Source organism: Myotis brandtii, unplaced genomic scaffold, assembly GCF_000412655.1.
Source record: "Myotis brandtii unplaced genomic scaffold, ASM41265v1 scaffold384, whole genome shotgun sequence".
NCBI lineage: Eukaryota > Metazoa > Chordata > Mammalia > Chiroptera > Vespertilionidae > Myotis > Myotis brandtii.
Window position 1 is genome coordinate 5,987,184 of NW_005364745.1, and position 5,502 is coordinate 5,992,685.

The following is a 5,502-nucleotide window of genomic DNA, read 5'->3' on the forward strand; positions in this document are numbered from 1 at the left end:
TGCAGAGACCCTCCCAGACCCTGGGGACCTGCTTTCCCCTCGCTGCCAAGTGCCATCTCCCCTCAAAGACCCAACTTGAGAGTGTCCGTCTCCGTCAAACCTTCCGAAGCAAGATGAGGCGGCTCCCAGGTCCCCCGAGGGTCCCTGGCCCCGTCCCCCTTCGGGGCGCCAGCGTTCACGCCCCGAGTTTGTCCCTGCGCCTCTGGGTGCCCGGAGCTGGGCTATTGTGAGAGGGAAGCAGAAAGATGAGTCAGCGAACCCCTGCCTGTAAGACTTTTCCGTCGTAGCTGCAGAGAACACATTGGATGGTCACAGATGGGAGGGCGGGTGGGAGCGGGTGAGAACAGCTACTGGATTAGAAAGTGCAGACGGTCAGTTCTAAGAATAGTCACGGGGCGTGCAGACCAGCAGCCGGAACAGTCGCTAATGGGGTAGTAATTAGGTGTGGTGCCAGGTGGGTCCTGGATGTCAGGTGATCACTTCATAAGTCAGAGCGATGTCTAATCATATGGCGTCCACCTGAAGCGGATGTAATAGTGTACGTCAACTGCACTCAAAAAATAAATGTAAAAATTAAAAATAAAGACTTTTCCAATCTAGGAAACAAAATGTAAGTAGTGTTTGATAATTATCTCAGTGAGAGGCTTTTTAAAGTCAAAGAGGAGGGGTTAGTCCTTGAACAATGATTTTCAGGTGGGAGACCAGGGAAGTCTATAAGCCGGTACACATACTTACCTATTTTCTCACAAAGAGATACACCTCATTTTCTTCTTTTAAGGACAAAATTCTATGTACCAAATAAACACCTTGTATCATTACCAGGATTTAAAGATGATGAATTAGACCATAGAATGAACTAGAGCCTGAACTTAGACTTCATTTGTGGAAGCGTTTGCAGTGGGTGAGGGGGGAGCATTGTTGAGGACACCTGTAGCTATTTTGTGCTTTTAGCAAAGGAGTGTGGGTGTAGCGGCCTCTGACTGTACCATGTGATGCTCTGATTCTGTGCGTGAGGGTCTCGGAGAAGAATTCCGAGTTACACCCGGAAGGAATCCTCGGCCACTTCACAGACACTGTGAAGGCCAGCACCATGCAGAACCCTTGTGGAGAGAATCTCACGCATAAAGGGTTTCTCTGACCTGAACTACAAGGGTCTGGGGGAGGCTCCCCCTCGGTGAACGCCTAGTGCGCTCAGGCGTCGCCTAAACTCTAGATGTGCCACCCGATGTGTCCACAGCGGCCCGTGGGGCACCCGGCCCCCACTGTGAGGAGCCCAGTGCACCAGCTATGCGTCCACCCACAGCGTCGCTGGGAGAAGGAAGCAGCAAACCGCAGGCCTGCGCAGGAGGCCGCCTCTGGGTGGACCTCCTGGCCTTCCCTGGGAGAACACTTCCTCTCCCGACGGTTTAGCTGGCAATGCGTGCCTCCTGTGTGGTCAGACGGTAGCATGGAGCTGTGCGCCTCTCCCTGGCGCCCTGGGTGCTGGGGGCTCGCTCTGTGGAAACCCCGTGTCCCCGCAGTAGCCCACCGTGAGCCGCCTTTCTGCTCGCTTCCCTGCAGGTTGTAAAATCCCAGCCTCTGGGAGTGATCAGATGCTAAGTTACTGTGGGGTTTTGCTTGAGTGTCAATGTGTGTACTCTTCAAAGCCATTATATTGATTTCTGGTCAGTAGTACAGTTCATATATCATAGACCTTTCTTTTTCGTATATGTATATTTTTTTAATTGATTTCAGAGAGGGAGAGAGAGAAACATCAATGATGAGAGAGAATCATTGATTGACTGCCTCCTGCACGCCCCCTACTGAGGATTGAGCCTAGAACCCAGGCAAGTGCCCCACTGGGAATGGAACCGTGACCTCCTGGGTCCTAGGTCGGCGCTCACCCGCGGAGCCCCGCCGGCCGGGCCCGCAGACCTTTCTTGGATCCCTCGATCCTTGAGCCGTTGCTCTCGTTCATAGAGCCCTGTGTCACCCGACTGTGTTTTCCCTCCCACAGTTGTTCTCCGCCTCTGCGTGGCCTTCAACGTGGACGTGAAGAATTCGCTGACCTTCAGCGGCCCCGTGGAGGACCTGTTCGGCTACACTGTGCAGCAGTACGAAAACGAGGAAGGCAAATGGTAAGCCAGGCGGTGGGGTGTAGTCGTGGAGTTTCCCGACAAGGTCCCGAAAGCTCTCACTGGGCCAGCTGGATGACGGAGGTTCGGCAGGATGACCCGCTGACCGCCGAGGTGCAGTCGGTCACTGGGCTCCAGCTGGGTGACGGAGGTTCGGCAGGATGACCCGCTGACCGCCGAGGTGCAGTCGGTCACTGGGCTCCAGCTGGGTGACGGAGGTTCGGCGGCAGGATGAGCTGACCGCCGAGGTGCAGTCGGTCACTGGGCTCCAGCTGGGTGACGGAGGTTCGGCAGGATGACCCGCTGACCGCCGAGGTGCAGTCGGTCACCCGGTGATGGAACCTGACAGAGTGACACAGGAAAACGGTCTTGGAGACATTAAAGGAAGTGAGGCGATCGTTTTTTTTCCTCTTAGAGAGGGAGAGGGAGAGAAAGAACAAGGACCTCCTCTGGGTTGACGTCCAGGAAAGTCCTTGTCCAAACAGTCTTCGTCCTGTAGTGATGTGGTTATGGCGAGAGCACTTTCATTGTCCCTATAGAGGCGCTGGCACGCAGGGGAGAGACCGGGGGCAGGTGAGGTGCTTCCCTTGAGGGGTGAACGTTGCTTCCACGGTGGAATATCGGGCTTATGTTGGGCGTTTTCCGGAACTGCTGAGTTTGGTCTACGAATTGTAATGAGCCTTCCTGAATTTCTATCACATACTTTTAAACACGGGAATATTGGTGGAGTGCACTACAGGTATGATTTGTAGGCCCTTTTAAAAGTTAGGTCACATTTAGGTGTGCAGCATCATCATGCGACGTCTGTAAACACCACAGAATGATCGCCTCCCCTGGCCGGGGTGGCTCAGGGCGTTGGGCGTTGTCCCTGGACCCGGAGGTGGCCGGTTCGATTCCCAGTCGGGGCCCAGGCCCAGGGTGCGGGCTGGATCCCCAGTCGGGGAGCCTGCTGGAGGCAGCCAATCGATGTTACACTCTCCCAACGACGTTTCTCTCTCTCCCTCTCTCTCTTCCTCTCTCTCTAAGAAGAAAAAAATGATCACCTGCAAAAGTCTAGTTACCATCCATGGCCATGCAGTTGATCCCACACCCTTTTGCCCACCCCAATCCTCTTCCCCTCTGGTAACCACAGGTATGTTCTCCTTGTCCTGCTCTTATCACAGAAGAATAATGAATAATAATAATAACTAAAGAGGGCAGGAGGAAACCTTTAGAGGTGATGGACATGTTTATGGCACAGACTGTGATGGCTTTATCTCCAAACTCGTCCAGTTGTATACATTAAAATTATACAGCTTTGTATATTTATTCTTATTTCAGTAAAGTACTTCTAAATAAAATAAAATAAAATAAAAAGTTACTCCCCCAGGGAAATGGAATCACTTAGGGCCAGAGCTGAAAATACAACTCTGGTCTCTCCACGCCCAGCCTGGTGCTTTTTCTCCAGTAAAACTACATTGAATAGTGACTGCTGACAATACTGTCTTTGCAGCACCACACGCTCCTTATCGATGCGTGGGAGGCTTTGTGAGCACTGACTGTATATGGGTGTCAGACACTTTAATTCCACTTCCCTCGCTACCACACTTGTCTTGTGCTCCGTCTTCTCACTTGCAGAGACCCTCCCAGACCCTGGGGACCTGCTTTCTCCTCGCTGCCAAGTGCCATCTCCCCTCAAAGACCCAACTTGAGAGTGTCCGTCTCCGTCAAACCTTCCGAAGCAAGATGAGGCGGCTCCCAGGTCCCCCGAGGGTCCCTGGCCCCGTCCCCCTTCGGGGCGCCAGCGCTCACGCCCCGAGTTTGTCCCCGCGCCTCTGTGTGCCCGGAGCTGGGCTATTGTGAGAGGGAAGCAGAAAGATGAGTAAGTGAACCCCTGCCTGTAAGACTTTTCCGTCATAGCTGCAGAGAACACATGGATGGTCACCAGATGGGAGGGCGGGTGGGAGCGGGTGAGAACAGCTACTGGATTAGAAAGTGCAGACTGTCAGTTCTAAGAACAGTCACGGGGCGTGCAGACCAGCAGCCGGGACACAGTCGCTAATGGGGTAGTAATTAGGTGTGGCGCCAGGTGGGTCCTGGATGTCAGGTGATCACTTCATAAGTCAGAGCGATGTCTCATCATATGGCGTCCACCTGAAGCGGATATAATAGTGTACATCAACTGCACTCAAAAGATAAATGTAAAAATTAAAAATAAATTAAAGACTTTTCCAATCTAGGAAACAAAATGTAAATAGTGTTTGATAATTATCTCTGTGAGAGGCTTTTTAAAATCAAAGAAGAGGGGTTAGTCGTTGAAAGATGATTTTCAGGTGGGAGACCAGGGAAGACTATAAGCCGGTACACATACTTATCTATTTTCTCACAAATAGATACACCTCATTTTCTTCTTTTAAGGACAAAATTCTATGTACCAAATAAACACCTTGTATCATTACCAGGATTTAAAGATGATGAATTAGACCATAGAATGAACTAGAGCCTGAACTTAGACTTCATTTGTGGAAGCGTTTGCAGTGGGTGAGGGGGGAGCATTGTTCAGGACACCTGTAGCTATTTTGTGCTTTTAGCAGAGGAGTGTGGGTGTAGCGGCTCTGACTGTACCATGTGATGCTCTGATTCTGTGCAGGAGGGTCTCGGAGAAGAATTTTGAGTTACACCTGGAAGGAATTCTCGGTCACTTCACAGACACTGTGAAGGCCAGCACCATGCAGAACCCTTGTGGAGAGAATCTCACGCATAAAGGGTTTCCGTGACCTGAACTACAAGGGCCTGGGGGAGGCTCCCCCTCGGTGAACGCCTGGTGTGCTCAGGCGTCGCCTAAACTCTAGATGTGCCACCCGATGTGTCCACAGCGGCCCGTGGGGCACCCGGCCCCCACTGTGAGGAGCCCAGTGCACCAGCTATGCGTCCACCCACAGCGTCGCCGGGAGAAGGAAGCAGCGAACCGCAGGCCTGCTCAGGAGGCCGCCTCTGGGTGGGACCACCTGGCCTTCCCTGGGAGAACACTTCCTCTCCCGACGGTTTAGCTGGCAATGCGTGCCTCCTGTGTGGTCAGACGGTAGCATGGAGCTGTGCGCCTCTCCCTGGCGCCCTGGGTGCTGGGGGCTCGCTCTGTGGAAACCCCGTGTCCCCGCAGTAGCCCACCGTGAGCCGCCTTTCTGCTCGCTTCCCTGCAGGTTGTAAAATCCCAGCCTCTGGGAGTGATCAGATGCTAAATTACTGTGGGGTTTTGCTTGAATGTCAATGTGTGTACTCTTCAAAGCCATTATATTGATTTCTGGTCAGTAGTACAGTTCATATATCATAGACCTTTCTTTTTCGTATATGTATATTTTTTAAATTGATTTCAGAGAGGGAGAGAGAGAAACATCAATGATGAGAGAGA

At 52.3% G+C, this 5,502-nt stretch overlaps 1 protein-coding gene across 1 annotated transcript in view; it reads left to right on the top strand.

Annotated features, from left to right (window-relative positions):
* Nucleotides 1–1,993: 1,993 nt before the first annotated feature.
* The window catches only part of LOC102247758 (integrin alpha-1-like), a 16,758-nt gene continuing 13,249 nt past the window's right edge, over nucleotides 1,994–5,502 (top strand). Inside the window, exon 1 of the mRNA XM_014544895.1 lies at nucleotides 1,994–2,117. The gene's annotated coding sequence lies outside the window, so the exon portion shown is untranslated. The remainder of the gene's footprint in view (nucleotides 2,118–5,502) is intronic.